A 27,686-nucleotide genomic window follows, 5' to 3' on the forward strand; every position below is an offset into this window, starting at 1 on the left:
GGCCTGCCGCCTCTGCTGCTCCCTGCAGCAGGTCCGAAAGGGCTGGGAACGATCGGAGGACTGTTCAGAGATCACCATAATAGTGTGGTCTCCCGAGGTGTGTAGGTCGGCGCAGTGGCCGGGACTTGGATGGTCTTCACCACTGGAAGGGCACATCTCACTTCTCTTCCACCTAGAGAGCCTTGGTATGCTAAGTTTCGAGTGCTTGCTCGAGACTGATGCTAGCCCTAACAGACATTTAAATTAGAAGATAATACATCCATTGTCACGTTTTCTTGCTTTTTATATGCTGGGATATAATAAACCTTAGCTAAGGGCGGCATTGCTGTTTCCGGAACTTTAAAAATCTCAAGCATATATCTCAAACATTTCTTTAGGTGGTACATGAGGCAACTTTGGAAAATTAATAAAGCGAAGATTCTTCTTCCTATTTGCATTTTATAAATGTTATGGTTTTGAGGTGTTTGGATTCTTAGAAGCTGCAGTGATGGCCACTCGCAAGGGGAGGAGCCCCGCGGGGAACTGCAGTACCGGGCTAGACTCAGATGCACAAACACAGAGATAGTCTTTATTATACAGCTTGTAGAGTTCACCAGAGGTGGCAGTAGTGAGTAGATTCCTGCAGCAGCAGTCTTGGGTCCTCGGCTGAGGAGACCCGTCCCACAATGGTGGTATAGGGAGCTCCGATGCAGATCTTCAATGGGGAGCTGTAGGTGAGACAGACTGGTAGATGTTAGATTACTCACACTCTTGTAGCTGAAATGGTGGAGTTCCCAGCAGGTAGGAGTAATGATACCAGGCACCAAGATAGACAGCTCAGGCCCTCGAGGAGCGAGTACCTGGATACTGGATAGGCACCTGGAAAGAAGCATAGGGCCCCCGAGGAGCGGGTACCCAAGTTAGTAGAACCCCAGAGGGTGGAGAGAACTTCCAGCAGCAGCAAGAAGCGGCACAGCAGCTTAGACCAGACGAATCCAATCCTTGCTAACTCAAAGTCAGTCAGCAAATGGGCAGGCTAAATACCCGGATGTTGTGACATCATTCGAGGGGGACGCCCCCGAGGTTCGTGCCAATGTTGGAATAAAGACGTGGGTAGCGCATGCACGTGCACATTAGGAGGCCCTCAGGTGAATCATGGCGGAAAGCCTTGCCATAGCCATTCCGGGGACGCCGGAGAGAGCAGCAAGCAGACATGGCGGTCGACATTTTCCTGAGGCTGGTGGAGAAAGCAAATATTGAGGTGAGGCATGTGGGACGAAGCCATCTGAGTCCGGACGCAACACTAAATTTTCCATTTTAACCTGTAACATTTGATTTTCTCTTATTACTGTATCTTGTACCAATTTCCAATTATCTAGGTATTTTCTAATTTTTTCCATATCTTTTTGTTCTTTATCCTTCTTTATCTCTATATTGGACACTCTGCCTTGTATAACATTAACTTTCTCTACTATAGGGTTAACTTGAGCAACAATAGAATTCTGCAAGCAAACAATTGCATCCATTATCACATCTAGCATTACAATATTAGGCTTAACTATTTGTGAAACTGATATATTAGGTAGATAGGCAGTCTCTTCCATCTTTACTTGACACGGCTGATCTCCTCCATATATCAACTCCAGTGAGTCAGCCTGTCCCTGGGGGGATCCTGTTCGGATTCCTATCTCAGATACTTCCACCGGCTCTGGACATGCTTGGGTAGTATCTTATCCTTCGACTTCCGCAGTTGAACTCCCCCCCTCCCCAATGCTCCCTGGGTTCTGGATAGCGCCAGATTGGCTGGTGGTTCCCTATAGATCGGGGATAAAGATAGAGAAAGGTCCAGTGGGGAGACCGTGATGGCTTCCTCGGTTGCTCCCTTCACCCGCACCTCATCCAGTCTATAGGTACACTGTATATGGATGTCCATATGACCCTTTATGAAGGCTCCGGGGGCAGAAGCAGGATCAACCCTCTCCTTCGCCCTCCTCTTGCGCAGAGTGAGGCATATTCCCAAAAGGTAAACTTAATTGGGCCAGTCCAGACACTCATAAACTGTAAAATTCTTGGATCCTTAGTTTAAGGGGAGAAGGTAATAAAGAGCGTGCAATAAGGATATTTGGAAAAATATTAGATAACTTCAAACTCAATATTTGACCGTAAATTTTTTTCGGTGACATAGCATCAATTTTAAAATTTACGTCAAACACTCTCTTAAACAAAGCTATTTCATCGAGGAGTTCAATTGAAACTTGATTCGCATATTGGCTCACAAATCTGTTAACTTTTTGAAATAATTTGTCTTCACTCAAGTTCTTAAAGTCCCATAAGAAATCAAAATGGTTGCATATTTCTTTAACTGCAGAAAATCGACGCTTAAGCCCATTAAGTACAAAGAAGTGGAAGACATTCACCATGAAGTAATTTTCTGCATGTTGTTGAGTGTGTGGAACCATGACGCAAATTAAAGTTAGTCAATATACCTATTTACTTGACACTGTTTGGGCTTCTTGAAGTATTTCATCCCACTTGTCTCTAAGCTTCAGAAAAATCTTCTTGTAATTGATTGATATTGTCTCTTAAGAACATAAGAACATAAGAAAATGCCATACTGGGTCAGACCAAGGGTCCATCAAGCCCAGCATCCTGTTTCCAGCAGTGGCCAATCCAGGCCATAAGAACCTAGCAAGTACCCAAAAACTAAGTCTATCCCATGTTACCATTGCAAATGTCAGTGGCTATTCTCTAAGTGGACTTAATAGCAGGTAATGGACTTCTCCTCCAAGAACTTATCCAATCCTTTTTTAAACACCGCTATACTAACTGCACTGACGACATCCTCTGGTAACAAATTCCAGAGTTTAATTGTGCATTGAGTAAAAAAGAACTTTCTCCGATTAGTTTTAAATGTGCCCCATGCTAACTTCATGGAGTGCCCCCTAGTCTTTCTACTATCCGAAAGAGTAAATAACCGATTCACATCTACCCGTTCTAGACCTCTCATGATTTTAAACAACTCTATCATATCCCCCCTCAGTCGTCTCTTCTCCAAGCTGAAAAGTCCTAACCTCTTTAGTCTTTCTTCGTAGGGAAGTTGTTCCATTCCCCTTATCATTTTGGTAGCCCTTCTCTGTACCTTCTCCATCGCAATTATATCTTTTTTGAGATGTGGCGACCAGAATTGTACACAGTATTCAAGGTGTATTCACAACATTCCAATAGAAGATTTACCTCATGTATCATTGTTAGCACTTTAATCCAAATTGAAGCCATTAAAACACATTCAAAACTGTCCAGATCCTTTTCAATACCACCAAGGTCAGCCTTATATTCTGCTGTTAAGTTTGTAAGCTTGCGCACCTCTTTTACAGTGTTTCTAATACTTCCCAAATGTCGAGCAATAGGTGGAACACAATCTATCCTGGCTGACTACCTCGTTTTGGACATTTGATGGAGGGAAACAGGAACATGTTTTTTCAGTATTTCCCATCTTTGTGAACTAGAGCTGAAAATATTATACATTTTTTGAATCGTTCCAAAAAATGTAATGACTTCTTTAGATGCCGCGGCACTATCCGCTCTGATTAAATTTAACGTATGGTTTGCACAGCATGAAAATAAGCAATTCTTATTTCTTTCTTTCAATTTAGTTTGAACAGCATTGTACGTGCCAGCCATATTGGCACCATTGTCATACGATTGCCCTACAAAGTCATCAAAGTTAAGGTCAAAATTATCGAGGAATTCAAAGATTTTTTCAGCAATTTCTTCACCAGTCTTTTTAGAGAAAATCACAAAACATAATAAAGCGTTCTTCAATAGAAAAGCTTGTATCTGTAACTTTAACATATCTCAAGATAAGATATCTTGAGGGGGAGTCTGCTGCCTTTATGGTTCCCTAAACTCACACAAATTTTAGAGAGACAATATATATAGAATTCGTACAAAATTTTATTGAAAATACCCACATATATACCTATATAGACAATTAAAAACTAAGCTAGCACACTCACACATTCATACCATCAAATTAAAAAAATATGTTTTTTTGAGATATAATTTTTAAAAATTAACATATGCTCTTGTCGCAACTCAATTTCATATATGTTTATAAATTATCACTGTAATATATTAATCAATCATCACATATATCACGTCTCCACAATCACTTAGTCAGGATCATCTGCTCATTATGTCCGACAAAAGATGATACAAGATCTCTTCGTTTCACCCCTTTCATTAGGGGCTTCCTCAGGAACTGATGTTTTTCAAATACTCTTAACTATGCTGATACACTGAAAAAAGACGTGTAAACAGCTATCAATAAATTACAATAAAGTGAGACAATGAAAATATTATTACCACAAAATAAATGTTTAACCATACTCCCTTAAACAAATTCAAAATATGTAAGTGGTAAAGAGATCAACACAGGTGCAATGCACCTTATTCATGTTAAGACCTTATTTTCACTCACACTTTTAACTATAAAGTCTAATGAAACATTTATAAATGTAAAGCCCAATTTTACTCCTGAACCCACACTGAACCTATCTAGGTAACACCCAGAATCTAATTCATTAAGCGACCCATACATACCCGAAAATTAATGAACTTATTTTGCTTGTTGGAAGCATCCTTTAGAATCCATAACATATGAAGGAACAGCTCTAACCTGAGGTTGTAAATAATGATCAATCATTTGGGCAAGGGGTTCCAAAACTGTCCCTTTACCCGCAACAATTGGTCGCCCGGGAGGGTTCTCCAACGATTTATGGATTTTTGGCAGGATATAAAGATGAGCTGTAGTAGGAAAAACAACCTGTAAAAACTGATGTTCTTTATTAGTAATAACTTTGTCCCTACTTGCTGTTTCCAAAATTTCAGTGACATATTGATGTAACCTAGGAGTGGGATTTTGATCTAGTTTTTTATAAGCCTGTTGATCCGATAATTGTCGGTATACTTCTCTATCGTAATCTCTCTGATTCATGACTACGATAGCACCTCCTTTGTCTGCAGCTATAATTTTAATAGTAGTGTCATCTCGCAAATCAATCATAGCCTGCCATTGTTCCTTAGAGAGGTTATATCGAATAAACTCTCTCTGAGTATCCATTTGATCAAGATCCCTAAGTACTAAACTTTGGAAAGTTTGAAGTAAATGACTAGGAGCGGAGGGCGGACTCCATTTAGAAGGTTTATAAAGACCACCCCTATCACGAGGCCTATCATCATCCATAAAAAAATCTTTAATATGGAGACGTCTGAAGAATTTTTGCAATTCAGTGCGAGTAAGGAACGAATCATATCTGCAGGCGGGAATGAAAGAAAAACCTTTATTGAGCACTTCTAACATAGGTTGGGTAAGAACTTTATCAGATAAATTGAATACTGACATATCACTGATATCAGCTGTACTGTCTCCTATCGACGTAGATTGTAACTGGAACTGTAAGGTCTGTTTTTCTAGAATCTGGACCCCCGTATACCTCTGTTGCTCCGGCTGGATTGAACGGACCTATAGAGTGGAGTGCTTTCCTTTGATATATGATATAATTGAGAATGATCTGTGGTGATACTTTGGTTTGTTGGTTGCGGTTACCAGGGGGGTAATTGTGTTAATTGTTGAAGTGGTAAGTGTTTCCTTTATATAAAGTTTTTTGGCTTTTTCGTATCTCACATTTCAGCGGGTGACGACGTGCGACGTCACTTCCGATCAGACGTGAGTATTGGAAACTTTCAGTGGGTTGCTACGTATGGAACGCTGCGGTTAAAGGTTTGTTTGGTTTCAATCTTTAATGGGAGCTTTTACGTTTATATTGTTGCAGAATATGTTTATTTGAGAATGCAGGTCGGCGGTTCCATAAAAGATGTGCATGGATTTGAAGGTTTAAATGTGTTATAATCGCTGAAGGGAATGCTGTATAATACGGATTTTAGAATACGTTTTCAGTAAAAAGAAGGGAATGCTGTGCAATATGGATTCTAAAGGATGCTTCCAACAAGCAAAATAAGTTCATTAATTTTCGGGTATGTATGGGTCGCTTAATGAATTAGATTCTGGGTGTTACCTAGATAGGTTCAGTGTGGGTTCAGGAGTAAAATTGGGCTTTACATTTATAAATGTTTCATTAGACTTTATAGTTAAAAGTGTGAGTGAAAATAAGGTCTTAACATGATTAAGGTGCATTGCACCTGTGTTGATCTCTTTACCACTTACATATTTTGAATTTGTTCAAAATATGTAAGTGGTAAAGAGATCAACTGACATATCAACAAAACATTTATTTTGTGGTAATAATATTTTCATTGTCTCACTTTATTGTAATTTATTGATAGCTGTTTACACGTCTTTTTTCAGTGTATCAGCATAGTTAAGACTATTTGAAAAACATCAGTCCCTGAGGAAGCCCCTAATGAAAGGGGTATAACGAAGAGATTTTGTATCATCTTTTGTCGGACATAATGAGCAGATGATCCTGACTAAGTGATTGTGGAGACATGTGATATATGTGATGATTGATTAATATATTACAGTGATAATTTATAAACATATATGAAATTGAGTTGCGACAAGAGCATATGTTAATTTCTAAAAATTATATCTCAAAAAAACATATTTTTTTAATTTGATGGTATGAATGTGTGAGTGTGCTAGCTTAGTTTTTAATTGTCTATATAGGTATATATGTGGGTATTTTCAATAAAATTTTGTACGAATTCTATATATATTGTCTCTCTAAAATTTGTGTGAGTTTATGACATGACCAAAGAGAGTTGTATTTTATTACCCTTTGTGTAAATATACCGTTTATGGTTCCCTAGGCAAGTGTTTCCCAACTTTTTCACACCTAAAGCAAATCTACATTAACAAATATGTTATGTGACACACCAACCTCCATGGAGCAGACAGTGAAGACAATGGAGAGGACTTATATGGCCAAAAGCACGAAGGTACTGAAAGTCCCACCAGTCTCTCTTCCAAAACAGAAGATATAAGGGGCAAAGACAATCTGTCACAATGTATCAGCTCCCAAGAGAGAGGGGAGAAATTGGCAGTGTGAGCAATTGGCTCAGTTACCTTGGCTGCGGCATGGGCCTGACAGAGATCCTTTGCTGCTGCTCCCAGCACTCAAAATGAATCACATCCAGTGCTCAGTGCATACTCTACCCATCTTACTCAGCCTGAGGATAAGACAGAGGCATCAAGGATTCAGATGGGGAAGATGAGGAGGGGATGTGTGCATGTGTGTCCTGCATAAGTGGGTGCCAACTATCTCTGCCCTATCGGTGCCATTTTGAATACCGGCAGCCGAGGGCGTGAGTGCAGGAGATGGCTCCTGGACCCCCCGCTGGACCACCAGGGAGTTTTGGTAAGTCTTGGGAGGGTCAGGAGGGTGGGAGGTTTGTTTAAATTCGCTCCTTTAGAAGGCCGAATAATTCGGCGAAGATTCGTTGTATTCGTGGGGAATCGCGATACGTTTCGCTTCCCATGAATACAACGAATATGGCCCTATATGTTGCGGATTACCAATACGTAGGAAACGAATGCACACCCCTAGTAACTCTCATAAAACCCAGGAAGCATAAGAGACCCAGAGCCATAATAGCACAATTGCTCCAGGTTCAAGATGCAGAATTTGTCAAGCAGGCAAGAAAAGCAAATTATATATAAAAACTCAAAAATATCTGTAGAGACCACATGAAGATCTCTGGTTTAATGTTAAGACTAAGGAGTGTAGGTTAGAGCAGTGGTTCTCAACCTTTTTTCAGCCGGGACACACCTGACAGATAGTTCTCACATGCGTGACACACTGAACATATGACCATCACGGGGCTTTATGTAAACACTCTGCATCCACAGGAACCCCTTCGACCCCAGACAATGGGTCAGAACAGAACTAGGTCATTACCCATACAACTCACCATACAAAAAAGATATTCTGGTTCTGGTGACATCTTAGTAAAAGCAAAACAAACTCCCTTTACTACTAGGTACAATAGCCTTCCTTAAGAAAAGACAGTAATTTACCACTAATGCCTATCCTATTGAGAAAACACAACAAATAAGATTGATACAAATGCCTACATGCTAGTAAAATACCTCACCCCTTGGTCACACACAAAGTCGACCTTCACCAAGGACAGAAATACCACAAATTATAAATTTGGAGACAGAAACTGGAATGGAAAACCAAAAAAGCCACTCTGCATGCAGTGCAAACCTGGAGAAATGGAAAGAGAAATTTAGCACCTAACACAGTCCCAGGATCTGCAATAATGCACACAAACTAATCTGCACAAAGTTACACCTGTATTATGGAATGCACTCCAACAGTAACAACCCTATCTATGAAAAGGCAACACTACAAATATTAAACCAGGTCCTAAACACCAATACACCTCCTATTAGGAAAACAGAAGTAGCCAAGCAGCTATAGATCCCCACACAGAAATAATTGTAAAACTATACTAATAAATGTTACAAAACAGCTGCTGAACAAAATAACTTCCAACAATTAAAAACTCATTAAAATTATTTAAAAACTGTCCAAATACCAATTGACTACCTCCCAGTAAAAAAACAGTATATAAAAATTGTTTAAATAAAATAAATATTTAAAAACAGATAGATTACATAATACCCAATAATTAAAATGGCAGTCAATCAAGAAAAATAAATTTAAAAAGACACCTTTACTTACCACCTCCAGCAACTCTCCTACTCCTTTCTCTTGCAGGCCAAAAGCACATACCAGAAGCAGCAGCGGCTGCTGAAGCTCTGTCCTCACGATCCTCTTCTTAGGGCCCAAAACCAGTCACTGACTCACACACACACCCCAAATTAGACCCCATGACCAGTCTTGGTCTCTCAGGCACACACCAGTCATCTTCCTGATCAGTCTCTCTTACCCAGAAACACATCACCTCCCTGACCAGTCTCTCTCTCAATCACACACATGCTCTCTCTTATATACAAGCTCAAAATCACACACAAATGCTCTCGTACCCATTCACACCCACACACACCAGCCCTCAGCCAAGCACCCACACACACACCAGCCCTCACCCAGGTACCCACACACAGACCAGCCCTCACCCAGGCTCCCATTCACACCCACACCCATTCACACCCACACCCATACCCAGGCTCCCATTCACACCCACACCCATTTACACCCACACCCAGGCTCCCATTCCCACCCACACCCATTCATACCCACAGCCAGGCTCCCATTCACACCCACACCCATACCCATACCCAGGCTCCCATCACACCCACACCCATTCATACCCACAACCAGGTTCACATTCACACCCACACCCCATTTACATCCACACCCAGGCTCCCATTCACACATGCATGCACCAGGCCTCACCGCCAAACCTCTTCTTCCTTCACTGCAGGGATGGGCTCCAGTTCTGCCATGACTTTACTCCAGCGGGACTTCTTTTTCGCCACCACGGGGAGGGGCTCCCATGGCGGTCTTGCTTGGCCAGGGTCAAGCTTCCTCTTCGCCACCATGGGGATGGGATCCCGTGGCGGCCTTGCTTCACAGGTCGGGGTTCCTCCTCACCACAACAGGGATGAGCTCCCGTGGCGGCTTGCTTCGACATTCCCACTGCTCCCAATCCCCCATCCCCGCTTATGCTATGTTCCTTCTTCCTGCCTCACCAGCCAATCAGAAGCTTCCTCCCTTCTTTCTACTCCCACTGGTAGGTAAAAAGGAGGAGGCTTCCGATTGGTGTTACGCCCGTCGGTTGCTGACGGCTGCAACCACCACTGCTCACCTCCTTCTTCACTTCCATGACTCCTTGGGGTAGATTGGCAGCCTCCGCTAGCTGCCGCCTACCTGCCTAACGCTCCCAGGCCTCCTGGGTCAGCACAGACGCCGCCGACCACTATCATGCCTCTAGACGCGCACGCAGGCCAATCTTATCCACATCATGGTGGGAACCTTGGGGGCATCCCCTCCAGATGACGTCACTCCCCTCGGATATTTAAACCAGCTGGCCCTGCCTAAAGATGATTTGGCAAAGAGTCTCATCCTTGCTAATTCCGCCTCACTTCCTGAGGAACCTGAGTTCTAGTTCCTTTTCCGACGTGGACGTCTCAGGTACCCGCTCCTCGGGGGCCTCTCTCTTGTCCTGGCTATCCGCTCCTCGGAGGGCCTGACACCTGGAACTCTGCCTGCCCCGCTCCCCAGGGCTTCCCTGGAACCAACACTGCTCTTTCGTGAGTACTCCGCCCTGCGGATCACTTTCTGCTCTACCAAGTGCCTCCCTGGTGTACCCCAAGCTGCAGACCATTACCATTTCTACGGAGGACTCCTTCAGAGGTACCCACTCTACGGACCCTTACCACTCTATCAAGGACCTCACAGGTGCACCCCCGCCTTGCGGACCGCTACCAGCTTCACCAAGGACCCTACCAGCGTACCCCGTTCTGTGGGCCATTACCACCTTCACCAAGGGCCTCGACAGTGCACTTCACTCTGCGAACTGCTGTCATCTCTACAGAGACCTCACCAGCATCCCCACTCTGCGGGTCATTATCATTTCCCACTGAGGACACTGTTGGTGTACCCCGCCCCGCGGGCCACTACCATCTCTTCCAAGACCTCTTCGGTGTACCCGCTCCACGGACATCTACTAACGTTACAGAGGTATTCCCTCTGGGCACTTTCTATTCCATCGACCCTGTGTCTCTGGGTCTGTGTGACCTCCTCTCTGGCACCCCCTGCTCCACAGGTAGTGCTTCTATCTCTTTAATAAAGACTCTTTATTGCTTCCGTGTCTAATCCCGGCTAAGACCTCGCCTCCCGCCAGTGAGGCTCATGGGGCTCCTCCCCGTGGGCGGTTCACCTCTCACTTCGGCCCAGGGTTCACGTACCAACTGATATCAACAGAATCCTAACAATTGGCCTGCGCGGGGGGTAGGAAGAATGGAGGAGGCTTGCCATTGACCCGCGGGGGCAGGGAACGGGGAAGCACAACCGAGGCAGTGGGACACCGGGAGCCGCGACACTCCTGCCGGTGCTTGGTGACACACTGGTGTGTTGCGGCACACCGGTTGAGAATCGCCGGGTTAAAGGAATGTACCATTCTGCCACAGCACACCCATTGGAGGTTGCTAAAATTGTAGTTTCCTGCTTGCATATTTTACTCCTAGGTTCAATGTTGCATTTTGGGTTTGGAGCTGAATGAGTGGATGAGAAGGATCTGATTTTTTTTTTTTTTTTTTTTAGTTCCCCTATCCTTACTCAGTGTTGGTTACAACCCAGTGCTGAGTAGGTTAGAAAGTGAGAAACCCACATCTTCTGACCTATACCTAGTGATCAGGAAGTGGATCTCAGTATTTTGCCTGGATTTTTTTGGGCATGTGTGGATTTTTTATTTGGGAGGAAGCTTTATGTCTACCATTCCTGCCCATGAGAAAGGAATGGGGAAAGAAGAAGGAATTTTTTTTCCTTTTTTTGCAGAATAGTTTTGATTCTTCAGACTGAAAGATCCCGGTGATTTCTAGGAGAAGTTTGCGAGAGTGGAAGGATAACATCTGGAAGAGAGAAGAGAAACCGGAGGCTCCTCCCACAAATTTCTGCCAAGGAGGAACAGGAAGGGAGAGGTTTGAATATTTCAGAGATAAGCAGTGGATCACAGGTATTTGGAAAGGGTGGTCCAAGAGGGATAGGGGAACCCATTCCATTGCACCCTGGGCAGCCTTATATTCCACACAGGAAAAAAAGAGGACCCCCCCGGGAAGAGACTAAGGGACCACAGCTGCAGCTACATTTGGATTTTAATTATTGAATTGATCATGGATGTAACAAGAAGAAAATATACCTGGTGCATACTACCCCTGAACAATCTGAAAAGTAAACATTTTATTCTGAAACACCTTGTTCATGTGTCCAGATTGTGTATTGGCTTTCTCCAGTAGGAGACTAAGAGTTTGAGTTTACACCTGCAGAAAGAACGCTCTTACTATGCTTTGGGCTCTAGAGGTCTATCCGTCCGCTCCCTCCCCCTTTTGGAGAACCCATGCCAGAGTGGGAATTTGCAAGGACCAAGCCCTAATATTGATCGTGTCCTCTGCCTTCATAACAGAAAAGGGGTGGGGAAGGGGGGCTACATGCTTATATACCAAGGCTTACATTGCAAAAACTGATTAAATACATGAGATGTCCTTTTAAAGACAGAACTGCAAGAACTGGGAATGCAGAAGGCAGCTGAGACTGAAAAATCATTTTCTCTGGCAACTGAAGTACTGAACCCTTGAAATATTGACTATGGATTGATCCAGACTGGCTTAAGACCTTTGGTTCTTTTAACATGGTGAAGAAACCCATTAGATAGCTAGGCATACATGTATCTTCTGATTTAAAGGAGCTGTCTGAACTGAATTGCAGGCCCATGGGGCAATCCAAGCAAAGTTAAAAAAAAAAAAGAGCTATTGTAAATATGAGTTTTAAAAGGTAGCGCAGCCTACAAAAAAAAAGGGTCTACTTTCTCAATGAAATCAACAGGAGAGACGGAGATGGTTATAACCCTTCACTCCCGCTGCTCTTCTTTCTATTTCTCTAAAGATGTACACATCACGACTTCTCTTTCTATTCTCCGATTGTTGCTGTTTGCATCGAAACCGAAAGTAAACTCGCCTGGGCTTCCCAGAAATGACATCAGAAGACAAGGGAGAAGGCTCCAAATGAGCCTGTGCAGAGGGGAGGATTTATTTACAAGTTGCAGCTGAAGAATTTGCAGTAGGTGTGGAGATCAGCGGCTGCAGGAAGGAGCAGCTCTCGCTCTTTTATTCCCAGCAGTGGCCCTCTTTTTGCTTTAGGATCCAGGTATTTTTCTGTCATCGTGGTTGTTCTTTTACATGCAGCAGGCTAGCATGGAAATGCTTGGCCCGAGGCAGCGGTTTATGGCGCTTGTAATGGCTGTTTACTATTGAATGATTAAACATTTCCTTGCCTGGGATACTAAAAAGCAGTGATAGGGTGGATACGCCATACACCTCCTATAAGGGGGGAGAACTGGGACTTCTGCTGGAAGGGGAGGTGAACTGGAGCACTTGGGAATGCATCTTATGTGTATCTATTGTGCAGCGCTGCATACATCTGGTAGCCTATAGAAATGATTACTAGTGGTAGTGTTAGGAGGCCTGGGCCAGGCTGCAGGGGTTCAGAGGGGGGTTGTTGTAGAGATGTGGCTGGAGGTCTGGCCAAGGAGGAAATTGGAGACACGCAGATCGACATCATTGTTTTACTCCTCAGGCTTTGGGGCTTTTCTGGTTTAATTACCAAGAAAGGGTGTTGGTGTTTACTTTTAAATAAAGTGGAAGTGCAGCTGCATGGAGTGGTAGGTTTGCAAAATTAATTGGCATTCAAGATCAGATAAACTTTGGTTTGAACTCCTGAAACATCTGTGATCATAGAAGTAATAGTACTGTGATGAAAATTGATCAGATAACTATCTTTCATTACTAAACTGACAGAAAAACTGGTTTTGCAACAACTACAGCAGTTTTTAGATGACCACCAGATTCTTGATTCCTGTCAATTTGGCTTTAGCCATGGTTATAACCCCCTTGAAGTTCTTTTGCTAATAGTGCTTGATTACTTCAGACGTGGTTTTGAGGAGCCCAGTGATTATATTCCTGTCCTCTTGGACATCTCTTCTGCATTCGATATGATTAACTATTCTTCTGCACTGTCTTAAAGGTCTTGGAATTTCAGGAATAGTATTTCAGTGGTTCACTACTTACTTGAGCAATTGAACATACAAATTAAAGGCTCATGATCAAGTTTCTAGTTGCCATGCAATCAACACTGGCATCCCACAGGGGTCTATCCTATCCATAATGGGGCTGAAGCAATATCATGCGCACAAAAAACGTGAATCAAACCTGTACACCTGTTTTTTTGAACATGCACACATCCCCTCTCTTGGGTACTCGATGTAATATTCAAATGAGCTGGTGCGCTGAAAAGGACGCAAAAGTATGAATCCGGCAAAAAGTTTAAAGGTCTCCTTAAAACCTTTTCGTTTAAATCTGCGTATTTTTGAGTTTTATGGTTTGAAGTATTATTTTATTTTATCATTTTATTTACTGATCGTTGTAATTTTGTGTTTTTTTTATTTTTAATCATTTTAACCTATTTTATGCCTGTTTTATTTGCTAACCGCTTAGACCTCTTTTTTTTTTTGTATTAAGTGATCTATAAATTTTAATAAATGTAAATACATGTCCCTAGCATGTCTATAGCATCGAGCGCCCAGGAGAAATGGCTCTGTGCAGGTAAGAAAAACGGACACTCAATTTTCGAAGTGTTCGTTCTCCTAACCAGGGGCGGATTGTGGGAAAGTAGTGGCCCGGGGGATTTTTCTCCATACTGGCCCATGGGTACCCAATTACACATACAATATAATTTACATATATATTCACCAGAGATGGATTGCAGGAAAATATAGGCCTGGGGGATTTTTTCAAAACCAGCCCGTGGGGTAACTGATGCCCTCATGTACTTTCCCTGCAGCACATGTGTCAACAGGTCCCAAAAGCACGCCATATTAATTCTGGAACCTGATGGAATTGAGCTAAAATATCTCCAAAATAAACGTCTTGTGAGGTAAAAATATTACTTACAACATGTATATTTTACGTGTATGGCGTGCTGAAAATCCCTACAAAAAAGTAAAAAAGATCCTTGGAATTGGTATTAGGTCTATTGTAATGTGTGTTGGATATGGGTTTTGCCCTCAGAGAGCTACAAGTAAACTTGATTACAATTTCAATATAATAAATCTTCATACCAAAACTGCAATAACTGCCAGCACTCAAACCCTAACAACCCTACTTATGAAAAGGCAACACTGTGATCATTACAACAGACTCTAAAAAGCCAATACACCCACTATTAGGAAAACAGAAAAAGCCATGCTGCTACAGATCCCTACACAGAACTTCCACACTAGCAGAATACGTCAACTCAGTCACAGATGCAAAATACAAACAAACCCTCACAAAAATGCAGAATAAAGTAACCATAAAGTATTATTATAAACATTCAGACAAAAATTGAACTGTTAACCGCAACAGGCCAGACTATTATGCAGTGCAACAATGGAAAAACAGAAATATTACAATACCTGAAAAAACATCAAAATCAGTAAATATAAATGATCAATAGGAGAAAACCATACTAATAAAAAGAATATTTCAAAACAGCTGACAAATAGAACAACATCTAATAATTGAAAACTCATAAATTTTCCAGACCAATAAAATATTTCAAACACTATGCAATACTTAAAAAGGATAAAAAATCCCTGGTTGTTCATACCTGGAATCTTTTGATTTCCAGATGCCCTGAGATTGTTGTGGATTAGCAGGGAAGAGGTGAGGGGTTGTTCCTCCCAATCTCTCTCATATAAACACACATGCTCTCACAGACACAGACACAAACATCCTCTCACACACAGCAAAACACACATACACACATTTTTTATATAATCTCACAGACACACACACACAGACAAGCTGTCATACACAGTCATATATGCTCTCGCCCACACATGCCCTCACAGAGACATACATACACATACACACACACACACACACGCGCTCACTCATTCACTTCCTCCCCCCTCCCCAGTAGAAGTACAGCAGCAGCCTCCTCTTTCAGACCCCATGGCAGAGGACCTCTTCATTTTTCTTGAGGCCGTGGGGGCTGATGCTGCTCTGTTTTCTGCAGGGGTGGGGGGAGGTGACACTGTTGGTTTTCCTCTGGCCCTTGATGCCTCTTCCTGCGACAGCCCGGGGAATGCACTTGCGTGGAGGCTGAGGCGCGAGAGCTGTTACTGCTGCTTCTTGGATGCCGTGCAAACTTGGATCCAATGCTGCCTCTTCCTGCAACGGCTGGCTCTTTTCTTTTTCCTGCATGGCCTCTTCTTCTTCCCACCCACGCGGACCCACCACTTCCTCTTCCGGGCCGTGCGGTTAGGAAGAAGGAGGAGTCATACAATCGCCGCCCCCAGACTGGTGGCGTACCGGCCCTGCATGCCAATCTCTCTTCACGCTGCGGCAGGATGGTCTTTGCCGCGGCTCAAAGGTCCTCTTCAGGCAGAGCAGAACGAGCTGTGACGCAGCCCACAGGTTAGGAAAATGGACGCTCATAAATTGACCCTCCCTTTTCCTAACCTGACCGCTATAAAGATTTTCTTTTCTGTTGCAGCTTTTTGTGGTTCCTCCTGCTTAGTATCACAACGGTATTAAGTAGGAGCAACCACAGAAAAGCTTTATTTTTTGCTTTTCTGAGTATGGCTTGGGGTGCCTCAAAACTTAACACTAGCTCTGGGCTGGTGTAAATGTTTGAAGGTTAAAATGTGCGCATTGGGCGCACATCTTTTTTTTTTTTTTTTTACATGAGGGGTATTAGCTAATAGCCTCTGGTATGGACGTGCATTTTGGACGCTCTAATCCCTACATTGCATTGGACGTATGTCTAGCGAGTCCAAAATGCATGTCTAACCGTGCGTTTAGCAGCACGCTGAGCTCAGTGCTCGATATTGCATTGGCCCCAATGTTGTTTAATGTACTAATATGTCAGACCCATCTGTAGCCTACGCACCGGTTTGGGAGTGGGCTTCAGAATCTATGCTGTTAATATGCAATTTTTTATGTCCGTGTCTACCACTGTAATTACTGTATTTGAATTAGTTTGAAGACTTCTTTGTACCATTCAAGATTGGATGCAAACCAACAAGTTAGCTCATAATATAGTTAACAGAAACATTTTTATGCTGAGTAGGTTTCCATCAGAATTTTTACCAAACCATCTGAGCTTTAAGAACTGGAACATAAAAATATCATCTGTAATAAGAAACTTGAGTGTAAACCTGGAGTCTGATCTTTCTCTCAGAGAACAAATAAAAACTGTTGCAACCACTGCCTTTAAAAAAAACCAACCTTAAAAGCCTTGAGAGGACTAAAACCATTACTAACTGCCTCTGAAAACCATTATCCAGTCCTTGGTAATCTCAAAGTTAGATTATTGCAATGCATTATATGTTAAGAGTGCTGGCATATATGTTAAAATGTCTACAGGCAATACAAAATGCAGCAGCTAGATTACTGGTACAGGTCTATGCAATTATATTTCCCCGATGCTTGCTTCTTAACATTGGCTCCCCATTAAATGGAGGATCCAGTTCAAAATTGTATCCCTGATACATTGCGCCCTGAGCAATGACACCTCAACCTGTGTTCCTCTGCACTCAGGCAGGCCAGTCCCCACAAGTGGGTTATGCACCTATACCAGCACATGAAGATGGAGTAAAAGCTGACGTCATGGATATATGACCCTGCCTCAACATCAGCCTGCCAGTTTTCGCTGTCTCCAGCAGATGGTGGACATGCATTTCTCTACTGGGGATTGCCTATGGAAAAAAAAAGGTACAGTTTCTGGAGCAGACAAGCTACTGGTTAGCATTGCTTGTCTCCTGAGGTGATACTTTTGGGTCCCCCCTCAGTTGAGTTTGGTAGCCTGTTTCTGGTGTGGATTTTTTCAGAACAAGGTAGCAGTGGAAACTACATTGAGAAGACTATTGGACCTGCAGGCTGTGATTCCTTTCCCAAGTCACAACAAAATATGGGCCACTATTCCTTCTGTTTTATTGTACCCAAGAAAGAGGTATCCTTTTGACCCATCCTGGATCTCAAAGGAGTCAATCATCATTTGCGCGTCACTCATTTCCAAATGGAGACTGTACGCTCCTTAATGGCAGTATAATCAAGGGAATATCTCTCATCTCTGGATCTGACAGAGGCATATCTGTATATTCCCATTTGCCAGGAACATCACCGGTTCCTAAAGTTTGCCATTCTGGGATGTCATTACCAGTTTCAGGCCTTGCCTTTTGGGTTGGCCACTGCACCTAGGACCTTCTTCAATGTCATAGTGGTAGTAGCAGCAACCTTGCACAAGGATGGCGTCTTAGTTCACCCATATCTGGATGACTGGTTGATTCGAGTCAAGAGCAGGGAAGAAAGTCACCGGGCCTCTCACAAGGTAGTCTCCTTACTGCAGGATCTAGGCTGGGTGGTGAACTTGGCCAAGAGCAGCTTACAGCCCTCTTGGTCGCTGGAGTATCTCAGCGTTCATTTCGATATGAAGCAGGGCAGACTGTTTCTGCCAGAGAATCAAATTCAAAAGTTGATTACTCAAATTTAAACCCTGAGAAGGACTATTTGCCCGACAGTGTGGTCTTATCTTCAGGTCCTGAGTTTGATGGCAGCCATGTTAGAGATTGTTCCATGGGCGAGGGTGCATATACATCCTCTTCAGTACACGTTGCTTTCCCACTGATGTCTGCAGTCACAGGACTATGTGGTGAGGCTTCTCTTACCATTGGAGGTGAGCATCCAGTTGCAGTAGTGATTGTAGGCGGATCATCTCAGGAAGGGTATTTCCTTGGAGACGCCAGATTGGCTAGTGTTCCTGATGGATGGGAGCCTTCTGGGTTGGGGGGGGGGGCTCACTGTCAGGTTGCTGAAATGCTGAGGAATGGGAGTGGCGCATCAACTGGTTGGAGGCATGGGTGGTACGGCTGGAGTGGTTGCAATTCACAGAGCGTCTAGAGACTCGGGTGGTCAGACAGTGGTGGCCTAATTCAGTCATCAGGACATACCCAGAAGTCAACAGATGTTGGAGGAGATAGATGCGCTCATGATATATTTTTAACAATGTCCACACCTGTTGCACACTTTTTACCTTTGTAGCTGCACCTTTCAGTTTTTTTCTAACTATTTTTCTCAAAGGTTCCTTTTTGAAAGTTTAGCACTAGAGCCATGGATTTACATACGGTCCCCCTTCCAGTCAATTCAAATTTGATCATATTATGATCACTATTACCAAGCGGCCCCGCCACCATTACCTCTCTCACCAATTCCTGCGTTCCACAAAGAACTGGTTCTAAAATTGTTCCGTCTCTCGTTGGTTCCTGTCCCAATTGCTCCAAAAAAGTATCTTTTATTCCATCCAGGAACTTTCTGTCTAGCATGCCCTGATGTTTCACTTACCCAGTCAATACTGGGGTAATTGAAATCTCCCATTATTACTGCCCTACCAGTTTGATTAGCTTCCGTAATTTCTGTTTATTTATTTATTTAACGGCTTTTAATATACCGGCGTTCGTGGGGCACATCATGCCGGTTTACAATAAAATTAAGAAAGGAGGAAATTACAAAAAAACAGGGAGCGGGGAAGGGAGCAGACGAGAAGGGGAGAGGGGTGAGAGAGAGAGAGAGAGCAGCAAGGAAGGTAGAGAGGAGTAACCATAACAGCAAGAGGAACTTATTTACAGCAATTTGTTAGATACAACAACATTTTTAGCATACTATCATAAAATTACATCCAAAGGAGAGTTCAATTGTTGAAGGGGAGGGGGTGGGAGCAGGGTGTCTATGAGGGGTTGGTATCAGGGTAGGCCTGCCTGAAAAGCCAGGTCTTGATGCCTTTTTTGAAGGTGTGCAGGGAAGGGTTCAAGACGGAGGTGTGTGGGAAGAGAGTTCCAGAGGGCAGGTCCTGCAACGGTGAAAGCTCTTTCTCTGGTGGTGGTGAGGTGTGCGATTTTAAGGGGGGGGGTGTGCAGGGTACCTGCAAGGGTGGATCTCCCGGGATGGAAGGAGGAGTGGAAATGGGGCATTTTCTTGAGCCAGGCGGAGTTGTTTTTGTAGAGTATGTTGTGAAGTATGGTAAGGGTTTTATACTGAATACGGAAAGGGATGGGTAGCCAATAAAGACATAAGAATCGGGGTTATGTGTTCACTTTTATGTGTGTTAAGATTCTCGCCATGGCGTTCTGAAGTGTTTGTAAGGGTTTGATGGTTGAGTATGGGAGGCCTAGCAGCAAGGAGTTGCAGTAATCCAATTTCGAGAAAATGGTTGACTGCAAGACTAAACGGAAATCCTGTGTGTGGAGTAGAGGCTTGAGATTTTTAAGGATGTGGAGCTTGTAAAAGCCCCCCTTTAGCAAGGACTTGATGTGTGGTTTGAAGTTGAGGTGTTGATCTAGCGTGACTCCAAGGTCTCTTACAGAGAGGGGTTGGGAGTGGGTTAGGTTGGAGGGAGAAGAGTGTTCCGGTTGCTTAGATATAAGTATCTCGGTTTTTGCTGCATTAAGTGCATTACGTGCCATTTCTAATGGCAATCTGTTCTGCACGTTGGTTTTCCTAGCTGCAGGCTCTTTCTTGCTGTGAGCCTCTATTGCATATGACTCCAGGAGCAGTACAGCTTCGGACTGTGCCTTCTTTTTTGCCAAAAGTGGTTTTGGAGTTTCATTTGAATCGATCCATATCCCTGCCCAGGTTGGACAGGACAGAGATGACAGTGAGTATCATCTTTTGCATGACTTGGACGTCAAATGTCATTTGCTGCGGTACCTAGAGGTTACCAAATCTGTCTGGAAGTCTGATTGCATGTTTGTGCTCCATGGTGGTGGTAAACAGGGTGAACCGGTGACGCAGGCAACTATAGCCCATTGAGTTATGGAAGTCATCACGGCTGCCTATGTGGATGCCGAGATTTTTTTTGCTGAAGCAGATTAGGCCACATTTCATGAGGTGGGCAGAAATTCAATTATTGTCTCCTGTCGAGATTTGCCGAGTGGCGATGTGGTCATCATTACACACCTTTTCCAATCATTATCGCTTGGATGTTTGGGCTCGGGAGGATCCCGCATTCATGCAAGCAGTGTTGGCTGGATTGCAGGCATCCTCCTGCCCTGTTGGGGAGTAGTTTTGATACATCCCACTTGGGTAATTTCTTCTTCCTCTGAGTGCAGAAGAAAGAGAAATTACAACTTACCTGATAATTTCTTTTCCTGTAATGAAAGCAGGCCAATCCCCGACCCACCCTTGGCTGCTGTTTTTTGCCTTTGGTTTGCCCTTTAGCTGCGGGCATTACAGAGTGTTGTTCCTGCTTTTTCGTTTGAAGACTGGTAAGTGGCTTAACCAGTCACTCAGTTTAGTGAATTTTAATTCTTTTGGCTGAGCTCAGTGTTCTCTTTTTGGTTGGAAGCATGAGTGGGTGATTGGCAAATATATTCAGTTTGTCCAAGGTTTGGCTTTTCCAGAGTATACTGGTGGGCTGATGTCAGGGCAGGGCTATATATTTGTGACATCAGCTTTTACTCCATCTCCTGGTAGAGGATTGGCCTGTCTTCATTAGAGGAAAGGAAATTATCTGGTAAGTAGTAATTTCTCCTTAGTTCACTGCTAAAATTTAAAAAACTGCAGTGCAGTCTACGATCCTCAAATTTATTGGAAATTCCTACTGTTAGGCAAGTACAGCTCAATGAAACTAGAGCAGGGCTTCCCAAACCTGTCTTGGGGACCCCACAGCCAGTCGGGTTTTCAGGTTATCCACAATGAATGTGCATAGCGCCTATACAGTAAAATGGATTGCGCTTCATGGACGCGCGTTGGACACGGCTTGCATTTGCATGCCATTTAAATACAGTATCGAGCGGTATGTGATCCAGACTGTGCGTGCGGCAAACGCGGGTGCGCCCGGCACTAACGCACCTCTTTCTACCGCACCTTACTGTATCGGCTTGTGTCTTAGCAGAGCAGTCCAGATAAATGAGTTTACCCTCATGCACCAGCAGGTGGCGGCAGAGAACTTCTTCCTCGTTAGATGTCACTGGAGCCTATGTATTCTGGGATAGAGGGTTAGGCCTTCAGTGGTTCTCTGCCTCCAGCTGGTTGTGGTAAGACTGAGATAGCAGAAAAAACAACAAAAAAATAAAAAGATTTCATTTGGGAGCAAGACTGAGCCAGATGCTGTTCTTTCTTCAATAAAAAAGAAGAGATAAAAAGAAGAGGGAAAATCTCCATACAAGGCTCATTTGGGCACTGGGTTCCTCAGGCTCAGCCGCCATCCACATAGTTCTGGACAAGAGAGGGGGGATAGGAACACCATCAAAGAGAGGAGCAAGAGACTCCCCCCACCCCACTGCAGACCCCACCCATGGCAGATAGAGGGAGGTAGTGCCTTCAATGTGGTGGGCTCTTTCTGCCTCATGTATGATGGCCTGATCTTACCGGCAGGCACTAAGGTACATTAAGGCATCCAAGGGTCCGGCCGGGAATTGAAAGGAAATTTAAAAAAGTAGTTGGTTGGGAAAGGGGATCAGCCAAGGCCAGCACAAAGGGAGGTGGGGGGGTGGGGGGCAGCATCTTGAGCGGGAAGTTTAGCAGGGAGAAGAACGCTGTCGTTCAGGCAGGCCCGAGTCGGGAACCACGCAGCTCTACCACTTTCAGCTTGAAAGTACAGAGCAAAACTATCACAATTGTGCATCTTGAATAGGCAAAGATTCACTGCCGAACATTCTCTTTTATGGGAATTGTTCTCTGTGGCTCTTACCAGCTAAAAGAATCATTTTTCCAAAATAGGATTTTTTTGTGTTTTCGAAGTCTCGGCTGAATAACGTTTTGCTGTAGGTCTCCAATTTTTTTTTTTTTTTTTTGCCACAGAATCTTAGAGGCTGGCAGTAGCTCTCTAAACATGTAACTGATCTTGTTAACAAGTGTAACTCTTCTGAATCTGGTACCGCTCAAATTTTTATTATTTGGCCTAGTCTCAGATTTTCAAGGGGATGTATCCTCTAGAGCCTTACCGACATTCGGATCTCAATTTGCCACTAGTTCATCCATCAAAGTCTTGTCCCCTTTTTACCCATTGGGAAAGATGGTTATTAAAAACCGCTGGATCTTTTCTCCCTCTAACGAGGTTAAGAGGTTTGAGCAGAATCCACAGACTCTAAGAAGGGTGCAAGGGAAAAACTGAATGACAACAGGTAATGATCTAACCAAGGAATTCCACAAATCAACCAACCCAGGCTTTTTACTAATTGTTCTAAACCAACAATAAGATCCAGAGAATGTCCATTAATGTTAGTGGACTATTTTACTATTTGATTCAATCCCAAAATCTGCTACAGTGGATAAAACATTTTTTGAGCTACAACATAATTTACAGATCTCCTAAAATCAACAGATATGGAAAACAAAGTTAGCAAAGCAATCCACTCAGTTAATTAATGCCCAAATTTTACGTAGTGAAGCAATATTGGTTTAGCTTAAAGTTTGAAACACATGACATGAGAGGATCACTTGACTGAACAATTTTTTTTAATATTTGTCACGTACACAAGATGGCGCTTTGTTCCCATTTGGTAACAATGGGCACATATGGTACTATGTTTCCATTTGGGAACAACACTGTTTTAATTATGAACTAATGACATTAAAATCATAGACTCAAGTATTTTAAGCAGTTTTGACGTAAAACTATCTAGTAACTACAGAAAACCATTTAATTAGCAGAGTTTGTTTGATCCAATGATCAATGGGTATGATACTGCTGTTCACAATGAAGATGAAGCGGAACCCTGCACTTGGTGCACACCAGGCAGGAGTTTTTCTTGCACATCCTACATCTTCTTTGTTTCTCTGATGGAGTAAGGTGATGATTATAACCATCAAGTCTCACATCGCTGACTGGTCTACTGGAAGGTCCAGATTTCGATGGTGTGCGATGTTCTGAACGCTGAAGCAAGGTGCGAACAATGTGCCGACGAAACTCCAGGTGATCAAATTTATCTCCTACTTCAACATGAAGCCGCCAAGCTGCAACAACTGCCATGTTGACGCTGTTGACAAATAGAGGCCACCACCATTTCTTTGAACGAAACACTGGACGGTAGTTTGCCATAAATCTGTCCAGTATGTCCACTCCTCCCATATGGGTATTGTATAAGCCAATTACTGCTGGCTGTGGAAGGTCAACTGGACACTTTCTAGCTTTGCTCCACCACCTTGCTTTTCCCAGTGGTTCTATGTTGTTGTAGTTTGAAGCTACAATAACACACTGGTTGTCGTGCCATTTCACAGCCAAGACATGTCTGTCGCATACGGTATCAAAGCAGCCTCTCTCCTTTTTCATTTGGCTTGTCTCCATCAATGAGCACTGCTTCAACCTATTTTCGCGAACAGTTCCAGTGGCCTTGATGTTTTGCTTTTGCAGTGCCAGAAGAAGATCATATGAGGTGAAGAAGTTATCAGAGGAACCAATGGCTGCTACATCCTTTAGTATAGCTACAGTTCCAGGCACTTCATTTGGCAGAGCCGAAGGCAGTAGATCATCTTCGTCAATCACTTCTTCATCAGACACATTATCAACTTTATTTGGAGGTAGCAATACTATGTCTCTTATGTCATCACTTTCTACGGCTTCGTCAATAACGTTGGCTAAACGTTCATATTCTTCTAAGGATTCACCATCTTCACAACTTTGATACTCATCTAAAATGAATGTTAATGCTTCTGCACTGGAAAGTCGTTTCTTAGACATTTTCAGTAAAGATATAACAGCATATTGAATATTAAATCACTTAAATATAAGGATGTTCCCAAATGGGAACATAGTCACAGTTGTGCCCATTGTTCACATTTGGGAACATCACTGAATCGATGCAATTTACATATCTATAAACATTTTCAATTTTAAAATAAATTTGTATAGTTTTCCAGCAAAATTTGTAAAAAATATTTTATTCTTACCTGCAGAGGAACTTTTTAACCAAAAACACACGTGGCTGTTGTAAAAGGTCAACTTTCAAGATGGCTGCCACAAACACAGAGTGACTAAATATACCTCAAATGATACCAACGGATGCAAAAACTATTTAAAAACAAAGAATTAGAGTCAATATGGGAATATCTTACTTATCACAAAAATATTAATGTGAAATTTCAATGCTTCCAAATGTGGGCATTGGGCACTAAAGAATCTCAGTCAGTGACTGCTGTGTTAGGTGATCTATAAGCAATCAAAATTGCCATTCTACAAGGATGACTGACATGCAATAACAGTCATAGCCAGTAGGGTGGAGCTGCAGCTGAAACTTGAGGACAGGAGCAGATCTTTGCCATGAAAGGGGAGAGTTCACTCCGCTAAAGAGCTTGGCTTGCTGTGAATAACTTCCTTTTCCACCAAACCCCTCTTAGCCTAATTTTGTCCAATCTGGTCCTCTGCGAGGGCGTGGCCATCTTCTCCCTTCTTGGTATGATATGACCCCTGGCCCTGCTTGCCTCAGCTTCCTAGTTAGCCCTCTAGTTAAGGCTGTCACTGGTTAAAACCTCACCAGCACCTTCCCCTGATAACAGAGCAATACAAGGAGCTTGATGATCTGTGTGTCACCTCACAGGAGGACTTTACTACTGTTGACATTAGACCGCCATGCACTGAGCAATCTGTCAGATCATTATAGTAAGACCAATTTTGCTTCAGCCTGATAAAGACTTGGGTGATGGTTCTACGTCATTAAGAAGCCAACAGAAACTAAACATCACTTAGAATGAAATTCCATTAACTAACTGCCTGAACCCTGTTTACTTCATAATAGATTGGACCAAATGCTTTTCCTTCAAAGCAAAGACAAAAGCGAAGGTCGTCACCCTTGTCAGGATCCTCTGAGCAGTTGTTACCTTAAAGTGGGAAGCCAGCTCAGCTACTTTGCAAGCCACTCTTATTATCTTGTGCTACTTCTCACCAGATAATGCATGCCCTGTATGGAAGTGATCCATCCATGCCAAAAAAAACTAGAGTATTGTAAATAACAGTGGTTGTGGAGCAACAGAATGTCTAAAGCTAAAACAAAAGGATAGTCTGTACTAGCTGAGATTGCACCATCTGGTAGAGGGAAGGTAGTGGGAGCACTGAGAGGAGAGGATTACCTTGCTGCTGGCTGAAAGGAATCAATACGTTTTGCTAAGGAAGTTTTTTTTTTTTTTTTTAAGTATTAGGGCGAAGTAAACTATTGGGATATATTATGTGTTTGTGAGTTTGTGCTTTTAATAGTCAGGCAGTGAATAAACAAAAATTGGTGTTTGTTTTTTCCCAACCCTCCCACCCCTCACCCACCCTTAGCTCATCCTTTAATTTATAGGCAGGTGCCACTTTCACACTAAAAAAAACCAACAAAATAAAAAAATCAGCCTTTTAACTTCACTTCACGAATTCCCCACACCTTATTGAGAGTTTGATCATTCCCCTGTAGGACACTACCAGACATATAGTGATTTCACTAATACATTTAGGCGACTAAAATCGCTTTTACTACAAAATGACTTCAGAACAGTTCTTCAATCATTAATTTTCTCTAGCACTGACTATTGCAATGCATTATTACTTGGTCTACCTGCATCTACTATCCAGCCACTACAGCTCCTACAAAATGCCGCAGCAAGGATACTATTAGGGGTTAAAAAAAGAGAGCATATAACTCCTATCTTAATTGCCCTCTATTGACTCCCGATTTGAAACAGTATTCAATTTAAAGTATTGTGCATCTTACACAAAGAAATATACGGAGACCAAAATGACTGGCTAAAAGCTGCCATACGACTACATACCCCACAGAGAAGTCTTAGATCGGCAAATAAGGGCCTCCTGACTATCCTGTCTGTAAGCACGGCAAAGTTAAGTCAAGCGCGAGAGAGAGCCATCTCACTAGCAGGTCCAAAACTGTGGAACGAGCTACCCCTTGAATTAAGAATGCAATCTGCTTTTAAAAGAAACTTGAAAACCTGGCTGTTTAGCAGAGCTTATAATTGAGCTGTCTGAGACCTGTCTGTAAACCATTATTTCTTTTATCTGGTTTTATGTTGTTTTTATCTCTATTTTACTTATTTTATTTATTTTATATTTTATTATGATCTTTATTTTCATTATTTTACATAATTTTGTATTTAAAAGTTTTGTATCTTAATTATCTACTCCTGGGGGAATTCTGCGCAAAAAAATTAAAAATTCTGCAACAAAAAATTGAAAATTCTGCGAACACATTTTCTAAATTTTACAAAATTCTGCACATTTATTTTTCAAAATAACACTATTTTTTGCAAATTATTCTGCATTTCAGTGCAATGAGTGTTCCTGGCAACTTGGCTCATCTGCCAGCAGTGTCAATTGCTGCTGCTGGCAGATGAGCCAAGCTGGCAGGGACTGCTGCAGTTGTTGCTAACCTCCCCACCTGAGTATCCCTGCTCCCTGTCGCTCTTACATGATATCAGACATATGCTTTCTCTCACATGCCATCTGTCACACACATGTTTTGTCTCCCCACATACAACTCTCTCTCACACACACACACACACACACACACTCTTTCCCCCCCCCCCATACAGACTCCCAGGTAGACACCTACCCACTGGCTCACAACAAACACAAGGGCTCAAACATACACTCTCAGGGCCAGGGCCTCTTCTTTAGCCCCTCTCTTTCTCCCTTCCCTCTTTCTCCCTTCCCTCTTTCTCTGTCCCCCTGACCCTTCCCCTCTGTTCCTCTCCCTTCTCTCTCTCCCTCTTCTCCTTGCTTGCTTACCTCGAGCCGCTGGTGCCGTGCTGCGATGCCCCCACTCTCCGTGCGCCACCTGACTTCCCCTCCATTCTCTCTCTCTCCCTTCCTCTTCTCCTCAAATTTCCCCTTCTTTCTCTCTCTCTTTGCGCCTTCTCTCTTTCTCTTTCCCCCTCCCCTCTGTTCCCCTCCCTTCTCTCTCTCCCTCTTCTCCTCCTTGCTGCTTGCTCCTCGAGCTGCCGGTGCCGTGCTGCGATGCCTCCTCTCTCCGTGCGC

General features: G+C 43.1%; 1 protein-coding gene across 2 annotated transcripts in view; it reads left to right on the forward strand.

Moving 5' to 3' along the window:
• The first annotated feature begins 12,696 nt into the window (after positions 1-12,696).
• Positions 12,697-27,686, forward strand: part of TRANK1 (tetratricopeptide repeat and ankyrin repeat containing 1) — a 265,426-nt gene continuing 250,436 nt past the window's right edge. Inside the window, exon 1 of one of the 2 annotated variants that reach the window (XM_029589706.1) lies at positions 12,697-12,833. The gene's annotated coding sequence lies outside the window, so the exon portion shown is untranslated. The remainder of the gene's footprint in view (positions 12,834-27,686) is intronic. The other variant, XM_029589707.1, reaches the window with a different exon arrangement.

The sequence above is a fragment of the Rhinatrema bivittatum genome, chromosome 2, assembly GCF_901001135.1.
Source record: "Rhinatrema bivittatum chromosome 2, aRhiBiv1.1, whole genome shotgun sequence".
Lineage (NCBI taxonomy): Eukaryota > Metazoa > Chordata > Amphibia > Gymnophiona > Rhinatrematidae > Rhinatrema > Rhinatrema bivittatum.